Raw genomic sequence first — 20,708 nt, 5'->3', positions numbered from 1 at the left:
CTTCAGGCAGCAGAAAAAAATTTGATGACATGAAGTAAGAGACAACTAACTTTTAAATGGGAAGGAGAACTTAAATAAAATGATTCTGGATTTAGAACTAAAAAGAAAAGAACAAACATTCCCCTGTGGCATTTGAGCTCCCATCAATAATACAGAACTGCATAGGAGAAGACAAGATGGCAATGGAGTAGGCAGACATACCAACTTCTACCTCCCAGAACCAAAGTAGATTACAAGTTAATTTTAAGAACCATCACCTGGAAAAACCAACTTTGGACTAAACTAAGAGGACTCTTCAACCAAGACACACTGAAGAAAGCACAAAGGGACTGGTAGGAAAGGCGGAAATGCGGAGAGGGCTGCCCAGCTCCCTGGAGTGAATGGCAGCTGGGAGAGACTCACGTGGCGGAAAGTGAGTTTAGCAGAGAGGGGAGGGTTCTGAGTCCCAGGAACAAAGCCCCAGCCTGCAGCCCCAGAGCCTAGAAGAGGTATGCACAGTATTTAGCTGGAAACAAGTCAGGATACTGTTTGTGAGAAAGAGACTGATTTTGCAGACCCAGGATTCTTCTTAAAGGGACCACGGCAGAAAATCTCTCCCACAACCACTCACCAGGGGCTCTGGGGGACAGGGAGAGAGGAGAGAACCGGAGTAGCAGGAAGAAAGGGTAATCTAGGAGGCACAGGGAGAAATATTTTGAGAGATGGCCACCCTAACCTCTGGGACGAGTCACTCCCCAAATATGAAGTGAATATTTCCCCTGGAAACAGCAATACAAGCAAAGGGAAGCAGGAACCAGCCAAACAATCCCTCCCATGGCACTCAGAGCAGAGTCGCTTAGAAGGAGGGAGCTTTCGGGACTACAGTAGTGAGTGTTAGAGTCTGAGCTGCAGCTCCCCACCCACACGGCTGAGGGCTCGCTGGAGGGTGGGCGGTGGTGGGACGCAGAAGTGCGGTTCTGTCGGCAAGGGCAGAAGCCAGCTGGCCACCACTGAAGCCCAGGTGTAAGCTCAGTCTTGCCTGGCTGGGGAGGAGGGGATGTGCAAAAGTGGTCAAGCCCAGCTGCGGGCTGCCTGCAATCCAGCCTGCGGGGGAAGGGCAGGAGCCCTGGAAGGGGTAGAGACCTGCCCTTGAGCAAGGGCGCAGGAGCCCAGCCCTGCCCCGCATGAGGAACTGAGGCTTGTGGCCTGACTTGGGAGCCAGCTCCTCCCACAGGGGTGGAGCCAAAAGCCCAGAACAGGCAGAGTCCCGCTACTGAGCGTGGGCACGCAGTCTCGCCCGGCCTGTGGAGCCAAGGCTTGCGGCCGTCCCACAAGCAGGCTCCTCCTGCAAGGGCAGGGCAAAATCCAGGAATCAGGAGGAGACCCACAGCTGAGCAAAGGTGCTCACCCCTGCCCTCAGGGCCAAGCATAATCCCACCTGTGGGGGTGGGGCGAAGGCCAAGGCCACCGAGGCCTGTACACCCGAGCACATGATTACAGCCACTCCTGTGGAGAGGCAGAAACCACAGCAACAGCCCCAGTGGGCTGGCACCAGCAACGCCCATACCTGAACGCCGTAGGCAGCAATAGCAGATGGGGTGGCGGGCCTGCAGACAGACCACACCTAGGAAACACAGAGGCCACACCCAGTGGACTCCAGTGGCCACAACCTTCTTTTACACAGACAAAATGAGAAGGCAGAGAAATGCAACACAAATGAATCAAGAGAAATCCCCAGAAAAGGACCTGAATGAGTCAGATATAACCAAATTATCAGATGCAGAGTTTAAAATAATGATTGTTAGGATGCTCAAAGATATTAGAACAACAATAGATGGCCATTATGAACACCTAAAGAGACAGCAAATATAAAAAAGGACATTGAAATAATAAAAAAGAATCAGTCAGAAATGACAAATACAATATCAGAAATGAAGAACACAATGGAAGGAATTAAAAGCAGGATGGATGAAGCTGAGAATCAAATCAGTGAGTTAGAGGACAAGATAAATAAAGGCATGGAAGCAGAGCACAAAAAAGAAAAGAGACTCAAAAAGTCTGAGGAAACTCTAAGAGAGCTCTGTGACAACATGAAGAGAAATACCATCCGCATCATAGGGGTTCCTGAAGAAGAGGAGAAAAAACAGGGGATAGAGACTTTGTTCAAACATATCATAGCTGAAAACTTCCCTCAATTAAGGCAGGAAAACATCTCACAAGTTCAAGAAGCACAGAGAACTCCATTAAAGAGAAACTCAAAGAAAAATATACCAAGACACATCATAATTAAAATACCAAAACTAAGTGATAAAGAGAAAATATTAAAAGCTGCTAGAGAAAAAAAGATTATCACCTATAAAGGAGGCCCCATAAGGATGATTTCCTACTTCTCAACAGAAACACTTGAGGCCAGAAGGGAATGGCAAGAAATATTCAAAGTAATGCAGAACAAGAGCCTACAGCCAAGACTACTCTATCCACCAAGACTATCGTTTAAAATTGAAGGAAAAATAAAAAGCTTTCTAGACAAAAAAAAAAACTCAAGGAATTCACTACAACCAAACCAATGCTGCAAGAAATGCTAAGGGGCCTGTTGTAAACAGATCAAAGGAGAAAAAGACTATAGCAAAAGAGGAATACAGTTTTAAAGAATAAAATGGCAATAAACAATTACATATCAATAATAACCTTAAATGTAAATGGATTAAATGATCCAAACAAAAGACATAGGGTAACTGTGTGGATAAGAAAACAGGATCCATACATATGCTGTCTACAAAAGACACACCTTAAAACAAAAGATGCATATAGACTGAAGATAAAAGGATAGAAAAAATATTTCACGCAAATGAAAATGAAAAAAAAGCTGGGGTAGCAATACTTATATCAGACAAAATGGACTTTAAAACAAAGACTATAGTAAGAGATAAAGAAGGTCACTACATAATGATAAAGAGAGCAATCCAACAGGAAGATATAACCATTATAAATATCTACGCACCTAATACAGGAGCACCTAAATATATAAAGCAGACTTTGATGGATTAAAGGGTGAGATCAACAGCAATACTATAATAGTAGGGGATTTCAATACCCCACTAACATCACTGGATAGATCCTCAAGAAAGAAAATTAACAAAGAAACAGCAGACTTAAAGGACATACTAGATCAACTCGATTTAATAGATATCTTCATAACCTTTCACCCTAAAGCAGCACAATATACATTCTTTTCAAGTGCTTATGGTACATTCTCTAGGATAGACCACATGTTAGGGCACAAAAGCGGTCTCAACAAATTTAAGAAGATTGAAATCATATCGAGCACTTTCTCTGATCACAGTGGCATGAAACTAGAAATCAACTACAACAGAAAAACTGAAAAATACTCAAACACTTGGAAACTAAATAGCATGTTATTAAATAACAAATGGGTTAACAATGAGATCAAGGAAGAAATTTAAAAATTCCTAGAAATGAACAATAACAAGTATACATCAATTCAAAATTTATGGGACACAGCAAAAGCAGTCCTGAGAGGGAAGTTCATAGCATTACAGGCATACCTCAAGAAGCTAAAGAAAGCTCAAATAAACAACTTGACCCTGCATCTAAAAGAACTAGAAAAAGAATAAGTAAAGCCCAGAGCTAGTAGAAGGAAGGAAATAATAAAAATCAGCACAGAAATAAATGACATAGAGGTTAAAGAAACAATACAGAGGATCAATGAAACCAGGAGCTGGTTCTTTGAAAAGATAAACAAGATCGATGAACCTTTAACCCGACTCACCAAGAAAAAAAGAGAGAGGACTCAAATAAATAAAATTAGAAATGAGAATGGAGAAATAATAACTGACACAACAGAAATATAAAATATTGTAAGAAAATACTATGAAGAACTGTATGCCAAAAAACTAGACAACCTAGATGAAATGGACAAATTCCTTGAAACATAGAATCTTCCAAAAATTAATCTGGAAGAATCAGAAAACCTGAACAGACCAATTACAACAAATGAGATTGAAACAGTTATCAGAAAACTTCCAGCCTGACCGGCAGTTGCACAGTGGATAGAGCATCAAACTGGGATGCTGAGGACCCAGGTTCGAGACCCCGAGGTTGCCAGCTTGAGTGCGGGCTCATCTGGTTTGAGCAAAAGCTCACCAGCTTGGACCCAAGGTCGCTGGCTCGAGCAAGGGGTCACTCAGTCTGCTGAAGGCCCGCGGTCAAGGCACATATGAGAAAGCAATGAATGAACAACTTAGGTGTCACCATGCACAATGAAAAACTAATGATTGATGCTTCTCATCTCTCTATTCCTGTCTGTCTGTCCCTGTCTATCCCTCTCTCTGACTCTCTCTCTGTCTCTGTAAAAAACAACAACAACAACAAAAAGACAAAAAAAAAACTCCCCAAAAAGTGAAGTCCTGGGCCTGATGGCTTCACAAGTGCATTCTACCAAATATTCAAAGAAGAACTAACTCTTATTTCAAAAAATTCAAGAGGAAGGAAGACTTCTAAGCTCCTTTTATGAGGCAAGTATAATTCTGATTCCAAAACCAGGCAAAGACAACACAAAGAAAGAAAATTATAGGCCAATATCCCTGATGAATTTAGATGCTAAAATCCTCAACAAAATATTAGCAAACCGGATCCAGCAATATATGAAAAAAAATCATACACCATGATCAAATGGGATTTATTCTTGGGAGGCAAGGCTGGTACAATATTCGCAAATCAATCAATGTGATTCATCCTATAAACAAAAGGAAGGAGAAAAACCACATGATAATTTCAATAGATGCAGAAAAAGCATTTGATAAAATCCAGCACCCATTCATGATCAAAACTCTTAGCAAAGTGGGAATACAGGGAACATACCTCAACATGATAAAGGCCATCTATGACAAACTCACAGCCAACATTATACTCAATGGACAAAAATTAAAAGCAATCCCCTTAAGATCAGGAACAAGGCAGGGGTGCCCTCTTTCACCACTCTTATTCAACATAGTTCTGAAAGTCCTAGCCACAGCAATCAGACAAGAAAAAGAAATAAAAGGCATCCAAATTGGAAAAAAAGAAGTAAAACTATCATTATTTGCAGATGATATGATATTATATATAGAAAACCCTAAAGTCTCAGTCAAAAAACTACTAGACATGATAAATGAATTCAGCAAGGTGGCAGGATATAAAATTAATACTCAGAAATCAGAGGCATTTTTATACACTAACAATGAACTGTCAGAAAGAGAAATTAAGGAATCAATCCCTTTTACCATTGCAACCAAAAAAAATAAAGTACCTAGGAATAAATTTAACCAGGGAGATTAAAGACTTGTACTCGGAAAATTATAAAACATTGATAAAAGAAATCAGGGAAGATACAAACAAGTGGAAGCATATACCGTGCCCATGGTTAGGAAGAATAAACATCATTAAAATGTCTATATTACCCAAAGCAATTTATAAATTCAATGCAATACCTATTAAAATACCAATGACTTACTTCAAAGATATAGAACACATATTCCAAAAATTTATATGGAACCAAAAGAGAACACGAATAGCCTCAGCAATCTTGAAAAGGAAGAATAAAGTGGGAGGTGTCATACTTCTGGATATCAAGTTATACTATAAGGCCATTGTACTCAAAACAGCCTGGTACTGGCATAAGAATAGGCATATAGATCAATGGAACAGAACTGAGAACCGAGATATAAACCCACACTTTTATGGACAACTGATATTTGACAAAGGAGGTAAGAGCATACATTGGAGTAAAGACAGCCTCTTCAACAAATGGTGTTGGGAAAATTGGAAAGCTACCTGCAAAAAAATGAAACTAGACCACCAATTTACACCATTCACAAAAATAAACTCAAAATGGATAAAAGACTTAAATGTAAGCCGTAAAACCATAAGCATCTTAGAAGAAAACATAGGCAGTAAGCTCTCTGACATCTCTCACGGCAATATATTTGCCGATTTATCTCCACGGGCAAGTGAAATAAAAGACAGGATAAACAAATGAGACTATATAAAACTAAAAAGCTTCTGCACAGCTAAAGACAGTAAGAACAGAATAAAAAGACAAACTACACAATGGGAGAATATACTTGACAATACGTCTGATAAGGGGTTAATAACCAAAATTTATAAAGAATTTGTAAAACTCAACACCAGGAAGACAAACAATCCAATCAAAAAATGTGCAAAAGAAATGAATAGACACTTCTCCAAAGAGGATATACAGATGGCCAATAGGCATATGAAAAAATGCTCAACATCACTAATCATTAGAGAAATGCAAATTAAGACCACAATGAAATATCACCTCACACCAGTCAGAATGGCGCTCATCAACAAAACAACACAGAATAAGTGCTGGAGAGGATGTGGAGAAAAGGGAACCCTCCTGCACTGCTGGTGGGAATGCAGACTGGTGCAGCCACTGTGGAAAACAGTATGGAGATTCCTCAAAAAATTAAAAATTGAACTGCCTTTTGACCCAGCTATACCACATTTAGGAATATACCCCAAGAACACCATAGCACTGTTTGAAAAGAAGAAATGCACCCCCATGTTTATGGCAGCATTGTTCACAATAGTGAAGATCTGGAAACAGCCCAAGTGTCCGTCAGTGGACCTGTGGATTAAAAAGCTTTGGTACATATATACTATGGAATACTAAGCCATAAGTAATGATGACATCGGATCATTTACAACAACATGGTTAGACCTTGATAACATTATACTGAGCAAAATAAGTAAATCAGAAAAAGCCAAGAACTATATGATTCCATGCATAGGTGGGACATAAAAATGAGACTCAGAGACATGGACAAGAGTGTGGGGGTTAGGGAGTGGGGGCAGGGGAGGAAAGGGAGAGGATTGGAGAAAGGGAGGGGTACAAAGAAAACCAGTTAGAAGGTCACGGAAGACAATTGGACTTTGGGTGATGGGAATGCAGCATAATCAAATGTCAAAATAACCTAGAGATGTTTTCTCTGAACATATGTACCCTGATTTATCAATGTCACCCCATTAAAATTAATTTTTAAAAATACTGCATAGTAACCTTTGTTAACTATAGGAAGGGAGGCCAGCAGTTTTTGATCATTTACTCTCTGCCAAGCTCTCTGCTGATGTTTTGCTATATGTTGTAGAACTTCATTTCCTTAAGTAACAAGTGAGGTGGGTGGTAGCTACCCCATTTTAGGAATGATGGAGCTATTTGTTAGAGAGATTCAGTGGCCATGTCTCCAGAATTGTCAGTAGCCCACTTGGGCACAGAAGTAACTAGTCTCTTAACTATAGTTAAAGAAGGGCCACTGGAAAGCAATACTTTAGTCGGCATACTTTATCAACAAAGGGCCAGAGCCTGACCAGGTGGTGGCACAGTGGATAGAGCATCGGACTGGGCTGCGGAGGACACAGGTTCAAGACCCTGAGGTCATCAGCTTGAGTACAGGCTCATCTGGTTTGAGCAAGGTTGCTGGCTTGAGCAAGGGGTCACTTGGTCTGCTGTAGGGCCTCAGTCAAGGCACATATGAGAAAGCAATCAATGAACAACTAAGGTGCCACAACGAAGAATTGATGCTTCTCATTTCTCTGCCTTCCTGTCTGTCTGTCCCTATCTGTCCCTCTCTCTGTCAATAAATAAATAAATAAATAAATAAATAAATAAATAAATAAATAAAAATAGGCCCTGGCCAGTTGGCTCACTGGTAGAGCGTCAGCCTGGCGTGCAGCAGTCCCGGGTTCGATTCCCAGCCAAGGCACACAGGAGAAGCGCCCATCTGCTTCTCCACCCCTCCCCCTCTCCTTCCTCTTTGTCTCTCTCTTCCCCTCCAGCAGCCAAGACTCCACTTGAGCAAAGTTTGCCCCAGTGCTGAGGATGGCTCTGTGGCTTTTGCCTCAGGTGCTAGAATGGCTCTGATTGCAGCAGAGCGAGGCCCCAAGATGGGCAGAGCATCGCCCCCTGGTGGGCATGCCGGGTGGATCCTGGTCCCGCACATGCGGGAGTCTGTCTGACTGCCTCCCCGTTTCCAGCTTCGGAAAGCTACAAAAAAATAAAATAAATAAAATAAATAAATAAATAAAAATAAAGGGCCAGATATTAAATAGTTTATTCATTACAGGCCATATGGTGTCTGTTGCAACTGATCAATTCTGCTCTTGTATTAGGAAAGCTGTCATAGATAATCTGTAAATAAATAGGAATGGCTGTGTTTCAGGAAAACATAATTTATAAGAGCAGAAATTGGGCCGTTTGGTGACCCCTGCATTAGAAGGACACAACTTTACGAGAGCAGACTGGTGTGTTCTATCAGAGGAGACAAATGCATTCTTTTCACACCTGGCACATGGTAATGGCTCAATAATTATTTAACAAGCCAGATCCATGAGCCTATATTTCTAGTGATTTAAACAAATACAAGTAGACTTTAACTGCATTATAATAAAAAAAAAGGTAAGGTATCAAAAAAGGTTCTTTTTAAACAAGATTGATCACTAGATCTTGTCAGAGGAGCTTACAGGCTTTGGAAGCCATCAATAGGAAGTGGAATGATGTGAATTAAGCTTAGACCTGTTTGAGTACTCAGAATTGATGGCATTTAAAGATGTACTTCGCCCTGGCCGGTTGGCTCAGCGGTAGAGCGTCGGCCTGGCGTGTGGGGGACCCGGGTTCGATTCCCGGCCAGGGCACATAGGAGAAGTGCCCATTTGCTTCTCCACCCCCACCCCCTCCTTCCTCTCTGTCTCTCTCTTCCCCTCCCGCAGCCAAGGCTCCATTGGAGCAAAGATGGCCTGGGCGCTGGGGATGGCTCCTTGGCCTCTGCCCCAGGCGCTAGAGTGGCTCTGGTCATGGCAGAGCGACGCCCTGGAGGGGCAGAGCATCGCCCCCTGGTGGGCAGAGCATAGCCCCTGGTGGGCGTGCCGGGTGGATCCCAGTCAGGCGCATGTGGGAGTCTGTCTGACTGTCTCTCCCCGTTTCCAGCTTCAGAAAAATATATATAAAAAAATAATAATAAAGATGTACTTCTAGGACATAAAGGCAGAGAGATATTTAAGAACTATGAAGGAACGGTCAGTAAGTCATAGTGATTAAGTACATGTCGTAGTATGAAAGAAAAGGTCAAGAATAGCCCCGAAGATTTGAGCTACAATAATCTAAAGAAAAATGGTATTGCCACCAACAACAAAGATGCCATGGCTGAGCTCCAGGGTTGCAAGAAGACACTGTGGTTAGATTTGGCACGATATTGAAGTCAGAGTGCGCTCAAGTTCCTCATCCTTTCCTCCTTCCATGCTCCTAATCTCTCTCTCTCTCTCTCTCTCTTTTTTTTTTTTTGACAGAAACAGAGAGAAAGTCAGGGAGAGGGACAGATAGGGACAGACAGACAAGAAGGGAGAGAGACTAAAAGCATCAATTCTTCGTTGCAGCTCCTTAGTTGTTAATTGATTGCTTTCTCATATGTGCCTTGACTTGGGGGAGGGAGCTCCAGCAGAGCGAGTGACCCCTTGCTCAAGCCAACGACCTTGAGCTTCAAGCAGTGACCTTTGCACTCAAGCCAGAGACCATGGGGTCATGCCTATGATCCCAGGCTCAAGCCAGCAAACCTGCACTCAAGCTGGTGAGCCTGTGCTCAAGCTGCATGAGCCTGTGCTCAAGCCAGTGACCTCAGAGTTCGAACCTGGGTCTTCCGTGTCCAGTCCGATACTCTATCCACTGTGCCACCACCTACCTGGTCAGGCCCAAGTCTTCTTATACAGTGTCAGATTATGCCTGTGTCACTAAGGAAAATTTCTGGTTTAGCCATTCAACAAAATTTCTGTTGAGCATCCACTGTGGGCCAAGCATTGTCTGAGGCACTACAACCATCCACTTGATTATTGCTTTGCTATCTCTTTGCATGTTTAAGAAATGAATACCAAAAAAAAAAAAAAATGAATACAGAGTTGGTAGATTTTAAACACTCTAGTCCCTCTTGTGTTATATTTGATAAGTAACTTTTCCAGTTAGTCTGTCCATTCACATCTATAGCCCAAGACTGGTCTGTAGACCAAATTCCCATATTTTCTGGAATTGCTTTTGAAAGAAATTGAGGAAAGAATTAGAAAACTTCTGTGCATGATGAGGTTCTAGCATTCAAAACAGAGACTCTCAAGTTCAACAGGCAAGTAAATGTCAAGGCCAATGAAAATGCCTCTGTAGCATTAGCTTCATACAGATGATGTACTACTATCTAGAGTAGAAATGAACCTGGGCCTTTGGACTTGGCAATTGTTTAGCTAATGGTCTCCCGAGAGTACTCTGGAACACAAAGCTCTGGCATTCTACTCTCCTGTATTACTTGGTGTAGGTCTCCTGTCAGAGCTCCTCTTGGTTAATGGTATCATGTCTACTATGGACAAAGAAATTTAATATAGACTCTGAGAAGGAGACCATTTTAAGACAATGTTACAGGTGCATGCGATATCTGAAGAAAGGTAGTTGGGTGGACAGGGGAAAGTTTCAAGCTTAGCTCATTAGAAAAGGACAGAATAGGTACAGGGAAGGAGGGAGAGACAGGGTGACAGTGAGGCTGCTGTGACAGCAGGAGGTCAGAAAAAGCACTGCGCTGTTGCACCAATGTCTCTGGCATGTCCCTGGTCATGATGGGCAGAGGGAGAGTGAGTTGTACTGTGTCCTATGGTTACTGACCTCATCCAGAAGGTAGTCTCTGACAACAGTACATAGAAGTCCCAAGAAACACCCCTCTTTCAGAAAGTCTAAAGCAAATTAGACTGTTATAAGAAACAAAGTGCCTGACCAGGCAGTGGTGTAGTGGATAGAGCAATGGACTGGGATGCAGAAGACCCAGGTTCGAGACCCCAAGGACGCCAGCTTGAGTGCGGGCTCATCTGGTGTGAGGAAAAAGCTCGCCAGCTTGGACCCAAGGTTGCTGACTTGAACAAGGAGTTACTCGGTCTGCTGAAGGCCCATGGTCAAGGCACATATGAGAAAGCAATCAGTGAACAACTAAGGTGTTGCAACGAAAAACTGATGATTGATGCTTCTCATCTCTCTCTGTTTCTGTCTGTCTGTCCCTATCTATTCCTCTTTCTGACTCTCGCTCTGTCTCTGAAAAAAAAAAAAGAAACAACGCAATCTTATATAATGCAAAGCACTTTATTCTTATAAATAACATTAACACTAACTTTGAACACCACTGAAAACTCTGTAGAAATAATAAGAACCCTTATCAAAATATGATAAAACTTTCTACAAACACAATGCCAGAAATCTTGGAAGAACTGTTGTTTCCTGAAATTCCTTTCAAGTTATCTTTGAGTGGATCGAAAGGATCAGTGACTCCCCAAGAATTTAAGATGTTTTTTAAGTTGAAATGATTTTGGATCCTAAATCTAGAAAACAAAAACAAACCATCAACTTTCACTTGAAATTCTTGTTCAGTATACTTTTATGTGCAGCATGTAGCCTCCAACCCCCCAACTTGGATGTCGGGGTTCCCTAGGCTCATGTCCGGCTGTATCTTTCACTGCTCCTTCCCATAAACCCTACCCAGTGCATAATCCAACCACACAGGACTCTCTCACCTCTATACCTTTGCACCTGCTGTTCTTTTCAGGTGTCTTAATATTTTTATTGCCTTTGAATTACTGTCCTTTCCTCCAAGTCCAAATCAATTGTTACCCCCAATTCTGCAGCTGTTTTTTGACCTTTGATTATTAAAGCCCCATTTACACTTTGTTCTAAACTTCTGATGTATAGAACATTTTGCTCTCTGTTACTGTTATTTATATCATAAGGTACTAGAGAAGAAAGGCTATCCCTTTTAATTTTTTATTTCCTAATAATAATATTACTGAGGGCTTACCATGTGCTTGGCACTGAGAAAAGTATTTTACGTGAGTTTTTTAATTTCATGTTCACATAACTATGTTATTATCATCTTCACTTTACAGATGAAAAAACTGAGGCTTAAAGAATGAAAGAAACTTGCCCAAGACAACAATAAATGCGCAGGGGAGCTCAACTCAAATCCAGGCTGTCTGAGTGCAGAGCTGGCCGTCTGTGTTTTGCCACCTCTCATCCCACGTGGCATCTCACATATAGTAGGTGCAGCAAATTTGTCGACTGACAACTAATAGAGTGTCTCATTCAATATATTTATAACTGATAAGACATATGTTTATGTGTGCTATATGCAGCATGTACCTTCAACACACAGCTGGGAAGGAAAGCAAGTTCAAGCTTTGGTTTTCCTAGTAAGTCCTGAGAGCAAGAAGAATGAACACATCAACTTTGCACTATTTCTGCAAAGGCAAGGTGTTTAAATTTTACTGTTGAAGCACCTTTAGAAGGACTGCTGACATTATTTTTCTTTGAAAATAAAAAAGTTTAAAATGGAATTTACATGGTCTTTTTCTACAAACCATGCAGGATTTGTTGGAGAGTAAAAATACTGGACAAGACCATCAAATATCAAAGGTCTTCACTGCCATATGAAACAAAGTGACCTATATATATATATATTTTACAGAGACAGAGAGTCAGAGAGAGGGATAGACAGGGACAGAGAGAGATGAGAAGCATCAGTCATTAGTTTTTCATTGTGCATTGTGACACCTTAGTTGTTCATTGATTGTTTTCTCAGATGTGCCTTGACTACGGGCCTTCAGTAGACCGAGCAACCCCTTGCTCGAGCCAGTGACCTTGGATCCAAGCTGGTGAGCTTTTGCTCAAACCAGATGAGCCCGTGCTCAAGCTGGCGACCTCAGGGTCTCGAACCCATGTCCTCGGCATCCCAGTTCGACGCTCTATCCACTGTGCCACCGCCTGGTCAGGCATGACAAATATTTTAAACAAAAGTATCAGAGTTACTCATAAATGAATGTTTTGGATCCTGAGAATAGTCTCCAATAAAGGAACATGCTTTCTCCAAGTCAATGCTGACATTTCTATATATAAAAAAAAAAGAAATTTAGATCATCTAATTTCTTAAATACTTAAAACACATCTTTTGAAGACCCTTAATACTAAAGCATAGTGGTTAAGAGCATGAACTTGAGAACCCAGGGCTGGGATTTGAACCCTAGCTCAGCCTCTCACTGGCTGAAGGACCTGGGAGAAGTTACTTTGCCTCTTTTGTCCTCAGTTTCCTCATTTGTTTTTTAATTTTTAAATTTTACTTAGAGAATTAATTTTAACACAGTGACATTGATCAATAAGAGTACATAGGTTTCAGGTAAACATTTCTATAGCATTTGAACTATTGACTATGTTTTATGCTCATCACCCAAAGTCAAATCATTTTCTGTCACATTATTTGTTCCTTTTTAAACCCTACTCCCACCCCTCTCACATTCCCTTCCCCCTGTTAACCACTTCACTCTTATCTATGTCCATGAGTCTCAGTTTTATATCTCATGTAATCAAGGCTGCATGGTACTGGCAAAAGTGTAAACATTTATGCCTATTGAATAGAATTTAAAGTCCAGAAATAAACCCATACATTTATGGTCAATTGATTCTGACAAGTGTACCAAGACAATTCTGTGGGATTTATCCATAAATGACACTGAGACAAGTGGATAGCCATATGCAAAATTGAAGTTGGACCTTTACCTCACACCATGTACAAAAACTAATTCAAAATGGATCAAAAACCTAAAATAAGAGCTAAAACTTTTATAAAAAACAAAGACATAGATCTTTGTGACCTTGGTTTAAGCAATGACTTTTTTTAGATATTACATTAGCCTGACTGGGCAGTGGCGCAGTGGATAGAGCGTTGGACTGGGATGTGGAGGACCCAGGTTCGAAACCCTGAGGTCGCCAGCTTAAGCATGGGCTCATCTGGTTTGAGCAAAGCTCACCAGCTTGGACCCAAGGTCGCTGGCTCAAGCAAGGGGTTACTCGGTTTGCTGTAGCCCCATGGTCAAGGCACATATGAGAAAGCAATCAATGAACAACTAAAGTGCCACAATGAAAAACTGATGATTGATGCTTCTCATGTCTCTCCATTTCTGTCTGTCTGTCCCTACCTATCCCTCTCTCTGACTCTTTCTCTGTATCTGTAAAAAAAAAAATCAATAAAGAAAAAAAATTTAAAATATATAAAAAAAGATATTACATTAAAAAACACAAAAAATAGATTAATCTAACTTTGTTAAAATTAAAAACTTTTGTGCTTCAAAAGACACCATTAGGAAAGTGGAAAGACAGGCTATGGAATGGGAGAAAACGTTTACAAATTACACATCTGATAAAGAACTAGTATCCAGAACATATAAAGAACTATTACAACTCGGCCTGACCTGTGGTGGCGCAGTGGATAAAGAGTCGACCTGGAAATGCTAAGGTCGCCGGTTCGAAACCCTGGGCTTGCCTGGTCAAGGCACATATGGGAGTTGATGCTTCCAGCTCCTCCCCCCCTTCTCTCTCTCTGTCTCTCCCTCTCCTCTCTAAAATGAATTTAAAAAAATTAAAAAAAAAAGAACTATTACAACTCAACAATAAAAAGACAAATAACCAACTTAAAAGTAGAGAAAGGATTGAAATAGATATTTCCCCAAAAGAGATATATAAATGGCTAACAAATGCATGCAAAGATGCTTGACATCATTAGTTATTAGGAAAACACAAATGGAAGTCACATTGAAATACCGTTTCACACCAAGTGGGATGGCTACAATAAAAAATGATGTGGCTTTGTCTTTCTACAGCTGTTACACACAGTTAGGAGGTCAGACAGGCTGCTGTTGTCTCCAGCCTGAGGAGGAAGCCAGAGTACAGAGGAACACTTGCAGGAGGGCAGCGCAGGTGAATGGATCCTAATTAACATAACTAAAAATAACTATACAGTTCCTGAAGGTAAGCTTTTTAATATCCCTACTTCTTTTTTTAATTTATTCAGTTTTAGAGAGGAGAGAGAGAAAAGGGGGAGGAGCAGGAAGCCTCAACTCCCATATGTGCCTTGACCAGGCAAGCCCAGGGTTTCAAACTGGCAACCTCAGCGTTCCAGGGCGATGCTTTATCCACTGCGTCACCACAGGCCAGGCAATGTCCCTACTTTTTAATACATAATTTGAGGAGGTAGTCTTTATTCTCTGCCTACCTCCCTTCTCTCCATAAAGGACTTTTAAAAAAAATTGTAAAATATATACAACATAAATTTTACCATTTTAACCATTTTAAGTGTGTAATTCAGTGGCATTAAGAGCACTCACATTGTTGCCTAACCATCATCAGTGTTCACTTCAGAATCTTTTAGCATGCTAAACTGAAACTCTGTACCATTAAACATGAAGAGGGACTTAAAAAAAAAAGGTGGGCAATAACAAGTGTGGACATGGATATGAAAAAACTGGAACTTTCATACATTGTTGGTTGGAACTGTAGAGAACTGTCTGGTGGTTCCTCAAAATGAAAAATGTAGAGTTAACACTTGACCCTGTAAGTCCATTCCTAGGTATATACCCAAGATGATTGAAATTTATATCTACAAAAAAAATGTGCACATGACTGGTTGTAGAAGCCAAAAAGTGGAAACAAGCCAAAAGTATCTTGGCACCTAAATGTCTATAAACTGAGGAAGGGATAAACAATATGTAGCATATCCATACAGTGGAATTTTATGCAGCCATAAAAAGAAAGAAGCACTGCCCAGGCCAGTTGGCTCACTGCTAGAGCGTTGGCCCCGTGTGTGGAAGTCCCGGGTTCAATTCCCAGTCAGGGCTCACAGGAGAAGCGACAATCTGCTTCTTCACTCTTTCCTCTCTCCTTTCTCTCTATCTCTCTCTTCCCCTCCCACAGCCAAGGCTCCATGGGAGCAAAAGTTGACCCGGGCGCTGAGGATGGCTCCATGGCCTCTGCCTCAGGAATTAGAGTGCCTCTGGCTGTAGTGGAGCAACTCTGGTAGGCATAGTGGGTGAATCCGGGTCTGAAGCATGCAGGAGTGTGGCTGTGTGCCACCCCCCCTTCTCACTTTGGAAAAATACAAAAAAAAAAAAAAAAAAAAAAAAAAAGAAACACTGATATATGCTATAGTAGGGATGAACCTTAAAAACACTGTAAGTGGGCCCTGGCTGGTTGGCTCAGTGGTAGAGCGTCGGCCTGGCGTGCAGAAGTCCCGGGTTCGATTCCCGGCCAGGGCACACAGGAGAAGCGCCCATTTGCTTCTCCACCCCTGAGAAGAGCAGAGTCTGTCTCTGTCTCTCTCTTCCCCTCCCCCAGCTAGGCTCCATTGGAGCAAAGATGGCCCGGCGCTGGCCAGGTGGGCGTGCCGGGTGGATCCCGGTCGGGCGCATGCGGGAGTCTGTCTGACTGTCTCTCCCCGTTTCCAGCTTCAGAAAAAACAAAACAAAAAACAAAAAAACACTGTTAAGTGAAAGAAGCCAGACACAAAAGCCCACATATACTATCATTTTATTTATCTGAAATGTCCAGAATTGACAAGTCCATAAAGACAGGAAGTAGCTTAGTTGTTGCCTAGGGCTGTGGGGGAGGGGTGATGTGGGTGACTGCTATTGGGTATGGAGTTTTTTTTTGAAGTAATGAAAAATGTTCTTCAGTTAAATAGTGGTGATGGCTATGTAACTGACGATATGCTAAAAAATCTCTGAATTGTACATTTTAGAAGAATAAATTTTATGGTATATGAATTATATCTCACTTTTTAAAAAAGAGAAAGAAAACTTCCTTAGTAAAGCACAAGCCATATATCACAATGATTAGCAGCAGCTCCTTGAAGGAAGGGCAGACTCATTCTGGATCTTTGAGATCTGGTGGGTCTTACAAATACACATATGACTTATAATACTAGAAAAAATTGCTCATGCTTAGCTTCCTGCTATGTTGAACAAATAACTAAGTGTTTTATTCATGAAACAATGATATATTTGACATTATTACTCTTTATTTTATTTATTTTTTATTTTTTATTTATAGAGAGGGGGATAGATAGGGACAGACAGATGGGAACGGAGAGAGATGAGAAGCATCAATCATCAGTTTTTCGTTGCGACACTTTAGTTGTTCCTTGATTGCTTTCTCATTTGTGCCTTGACCGCGGGCCTTCAGCAGACTGAGTAACCCCTTGCTCAAGCCAACGACCTTGGGTCCAAGCTGGGGAGCTTTTTGCTCAAGCCAGATGAGCCCATGCTCAAGCTGGCGACCTCGGAGTCTCGAACCTGGGTCCTTCCGCATTCCAGTCCAACACTCTATATACTGCGCCACCGCCTGGTCAGGCATTACTCTTTCTTATGGGGCATTACTTCATTATGGATATTAATGACCCTTATTAATACTGTCAGGCCTGGTGGTGCAGTGGATAGAGCGGCAGACTAGGATGCAGAGGATCCAGGTTCGAAACCCCGAGGTCACTGGCTTGAACGCGATCTCACCAGCTTGAGCGCAGGCTCACTGGCTTGAGTGTGGAATCATAGACATGACCCCAAGGTTGCTGGCTTGAGCAAGGGGTCACTTGCTCTGCTGTAGCCCCAGGGTCAATGCACATATGAGAAAGCAATCAATGAACAATCAATCAATGAACAACTAAGATGCCACAGTGAGGAATTGATGCTTCTCATCTCTCCCCCTTCCTGTCTGTCTGTCCCTCTCTCTGACTCTCTCTGTCTCTGTCAAAAAACAAAAAACAAACCAGAAATACTATTGTCAGTTTCCTTGACTATTCTTTGGTATGTGATGCCCCTAATGAAGATTAATAGTCTCTATACATTTTATTTTATTTTTTATAAATAAAAGGTTACTTTGGGCCTGACCTGGTGGTGGTGCAGTGGATAAAGCATCGGACTGGGATGCAGAGGGCCCAGGTTCGAGACCCCAAGGTCACCAGCTTGAGCAAAGCTCACCAGCTTGGACCCAAGGTCGCTGGCTCAAGCAAGGGGTTACTCGATCTGCTATAGCCCCACGGTCAAGGCACATATGAGAAAGCAATCAATGAACAACTAAAGTGCCTCAACAAAAAACTGATGATCGATGCTTCTCATCTCTCTGCGTTCTTGTCTGTCTATCTCTATCTATTCCTCTCTCTGACTCTCGCTCTGTCTCTGTTAAAAGAAAAAAAAAAAAAGATTACTTAGGAAGCTAGACATCATAATTCATTGAGAATTCACTAAGGCCCCTTTGGTAATGTTTAACCCAAAGGCACACTTTATTGCCACACAATTTTTGCACTGTTGCCCACGGTGTGCAGAAGTTTTTGCTCTTGCTAACTAAAAACCACAGGCTGACTATAGACTCTGGAGCAGATCACACTAAATGATGAATAAATGATTTGTGGAACTAGAGGTAAATTCTTGCCCAAATGCTGATTTTGTGTCACCATGGTCCAAAGGTTTGTACCCAAATCTAGACCTAAAATAGTTTTAATTCTTTCTCTACTTATTCCTTAAAGAATTTTAAACTTTTTTTTAACTTGCTGAGTTTTGTCCATGAATTAGCCTCATTTCTCTAAAACCTTCTGTCCTTCTTGGACAGCAGCCTTGATAATCTCAAGATTTTTTTAAAAAGTTGTCAGAATGAGATCATGTTAACTACAGCTTGTGTTCCTGTGATCTCTGCTCCCCGTCCCTTCCCTGTCCTCCAGTGCTCTTCAGCTTGTGTTCCTGTGATCTCTGCTCCCCGTCCCTTCCCTGTCCTCCAGTGCTCTTCAGCTTGTGTTCCTGTGATCTCTGCTCCCCGTCCCTTCCCTGTCCTCCAGTGCTCTTCAGCTTGTGTTACTGTGATCTCTGCTCCCCGTCCCTTCCCTGTCCTCCAGTGCTCTTCAGCTTGTGTTCCTGTGATCTCTGCTCCCCGTCCCTTCCCTGTCCTCCAGTGCTCTTCAGCTTGTGTTACTGTGATCTCTGCTCCCCGTCCCTTCCCTGTCCTCCAGTGCTCTTCAGCTTGTGTTCCTGTGATCTCTGCTCCCCGTCCCTTCCCTGTCCTCCAGTGCTCTTCAGGGTTATCCCTTAAGATTCACAGGTTCTAAAGGCAGAATCTGCGACAGCTGAGAGTTCTCAGTAGAGCTGGGCATTTCCCTGGGGCCTCTTCCTTACTTACATCAACTGTTCCAGGATGAGGTCAGCCATCTGCCTCCGAAATCCAAAATGATTATGGCAAATTTCTGCACCAGGTTGCCTTTAATCTCTACTTTTAACATTGAAAGCTCCTCTTCTTTCACTGAGCTCTTCTCAAACGTAACAGAAAGATTAGCATTGCGTCTGCTGCAGTCCAGAGAGAGCTGTTGAAATATCCAGTGTTTGTGCTTTGATTTGAGGTCCAAATATTTGGTTTGGGGAGATAGGCTTTATCTTAGAGTTAAGTTCACCTTCTGCCCTGGCTGTGCCAGATGCCACTTTATACCTTGGCCCTTACTTACTGGGTCTCTCTTTGGGTGTTTTTATTCCAGTGCCTGGACTTATTTCAGACTCCTGGAGGGAGCACCGCCAAGGCCTGGGCCCAGCCCAACTGAGAGCCTGGTCAGGAGAGGGGGCCCAGGCGGCCAGTGGGAAGGAGTGGGAAGAATCCACGCACTGGAAATGAGTCTTCACTTAATGCTGACCCAAATTCACTATACGTTTACCCTCATTTCAAAATGTACTGGAGACACTCTTCATTTACACAAATTCAACGGGCAATCTTTTGCAAAGTAATAAGTTTTACAAATAGGTTTTGCAAAATCTAGCACAATCGGCCCTGGCCGGTTGGCTCAGTGGTAGAGTGTCGGCCTGGTGTGTAGGAGTCCCAGGTTCGATTCCCGGCCAGGGCACACAGGAGAAGCGCCCATCTGCTTCTCCACCCCTCCCCCTCTCCTTCCTCTCTGTCTCTCTCTTCCCCTCCCGCAGCCAAGGCTCCATTGGAGCAGCGTTTGCCTGGGCGCTGAGGATGGCTCTGTGGCCTCTGCTTCAGGCGCTAGAATGGCTCTGATTGCAGCAGAGCGAAGCCCCAGATGGGCAGAGCATCGCCCCCTGGTGGGCGTGCCGGGTGGATCCCGGTCCGGCGCATGTGGGAGTCTGTCTGACTGCCTCCCCATTTCCAACTTCAGAGAAATATAAAAAAAAAACTAGCACAATCATTTAACTTTTTAACAATCTGTGTTTTTATCAATATCTATTGGGTTTTCTTAAAGAAAGGCTCACTTCTATCTACTAAGAGGTGAGAGAAAGAAACCTTCAGCCCAGAGAATTAAAGTCTTAACATTTTGTGGCTTAATTTGCCTTCTGATTAGAATGATACCTGTATTTGTTCAATTACATAAGCTATCTTGCCCCCATGTGGTTTGGAAAAGTGACAGTTGTATGCTCTTAGTATGTGATAGCTTGGGGTACCTTCTACCACTGTGACTGCACTGCCCTTTTCTACATATCTGGACAGCTGTCTGGGACATGAGCTGGCATGGGGGTCTGGGGCCCATAAGGCCCAGTGGGGGTGTAGTAACTCTTCTCAAGAAGACCCCAGGAAGTTAATTCCTTCCAGTCCGTGTCATGAGCTAGACAGAAGTGACTCTGAAATGGACCCAAACCCTAGGGTGACGCCCCTTTGGCCTACCCTGTAGGGGTACATGCGACAAGCTGACCAAATGATTAAGGATAAACCCTCGAGTGAGACCACCCGTGCTTTCTAATCCAGGCCTGGCTGACCGCAAGAGGCTGCAGAGCCTCCTATGGCGATGCTGCAGATGCTTACCTGGGCAGGAGCACTTCCATCTGGG

The 20,708-nt window shown here is 42.5% G+C and overlaps 1 long non-coding RNA gene across 1 annotated transcript in view; it reads left to right on the top strand.

Annotated features, from left to right (window-relative positions):
* The window catches only part of LOC136385419 (uncharacterized), a 70,988-nt gene that overhangs the window by 5,496 nt on the left and 44,784 nt on the right, over positions 1-20,708 (top strand). Inside the window, exons 2-3 of the long non-coding RNA XR_010747821.1 lie at positions 11,959-12,108; positions 14,722-14,869. This is a non-coding gene — a long non-coding RNA (uncharacterized lncRNA). The remainder of the gene's footprint in view (positions 1-11,958; positions 12,109-14,721; positions 14,870-20,708) is intronic.

This window comes from Saccopteryx leptura, chromosome 1 (genome assembly GCF_036850995.1).
Source record: "Saccopteryx leptura isolate mSacLep1 chromosome 1, mSacLep1_pri_phased_curated, whole genome shotgun sequence".
NCBI classification, from domain to species: domain Eukaryota; kingdom Metazoa; phylum Chordata; class Mammalia; order Chiroptera; family Emballonuridae; genus Saccopteryx; species Saccopteryx leptura.
The sequence above is the reverse complement of the archived record's forward strand: the minus strand, read 5'-3'. Positions and strand labels throughout refer to the sequence as shown.